The sequence below is a fragment of the Monopterus albus genome, unplaced genomic scaffold, assembly GCF_001952655.1.
Source record: "Monopterus albus unplaced genomic scaffold, M_albus_1.0 scaffold1.1, whole genome shotgun sequence".
NCBI lineage: Eukaryota > Metazoa > Chordata > Actinopteri > Synbranchiformes > Synbranchidae > Monopterus > Monopterus albus.
The window spans coordinates 5,369,708-5,370,545 of NW_018127881.1; the positions used below are offsets into that span (position 1 = coordinate 5,369,708).

The 838-nt window shown below is 40.2% G+C and overlaps 1 protein-coding gene across 2 annotated transcripts in view; it reads right to left on the reverse strand.

Annotated features, from left to right (window-relative positions):
* Positions 1-838, reverse strand: part of yod1 (YOD1 deubiquitinase) — a 15,924-nt gene that overhangs the window by 5,450 nt on the left and 9,636 nt on the right. The window lies entirely within an intron of this gene.

The window sequence follows — 838 nt, forward strand, 5'->3', positions numbered from 1 at the left end:
ATATGGCTCAGAGTCGGGAAACCTTCGGATCGTGGTCCGAGGGCGGTGATGGTAAAGTTGATGAAAGAGAAAGATAAGGCACACATATTGCAACAAGCAAAGAAGCTTAAAGGATCTAACATTTATATAAATGCAGATTACACCGAGTGTGAGGAAGAGAAGGGAGTTGATGCTGATGTTAAGGGAGGCCAGGGAAAGGGGAGACATTGCCTTCCTGCGGTATGATCAACTAGTGACCAGACCTCGAAACCAAGATCCAGGACCCAGGAACAGCACGCCCAGAATACCAAGACATGGAGAGGATGAAGGGGTCACTGGACCCTCAAATGTATGAAGAAACACGCAGGTATATTGATATCTGCGACGGCAGATGAGCGTTGGAACCAACGACAACAAGCATGACCCATGTACGGAATGAGGCAAGTGATTTGTTACAGAAGTTAATAGTTTTTGAGGGACTGGAGCTGAAACTGAACACTATTGGAAATACTGAAATTCATTATCATGAACCGGACGAAGATTTTGACCCTGAAAAAAACTTTTTTAAGAACTCTGAAAATAACTGCAAGTATTACACGGATGAGCAGTTTAACAGCAATGTCAAGAATGAAAACAAATTATCACTAATTCACTTTAATAGCAGAAGTTTATACGCAAACTTTCAGAGTATAAAACATTATCTTAGTAGTCTAAAACAGTAGACCATAGTAGACTTTATGGGGCAAGACTGGGAAGCAGTTTACAAAGAGGAAGACTTAGATAAAGCATATGAGCAATTTTTAAATATATTCATGAAAGTATATGACAGGAACTGTCCTCGTAAGCAGTATAAAAACAA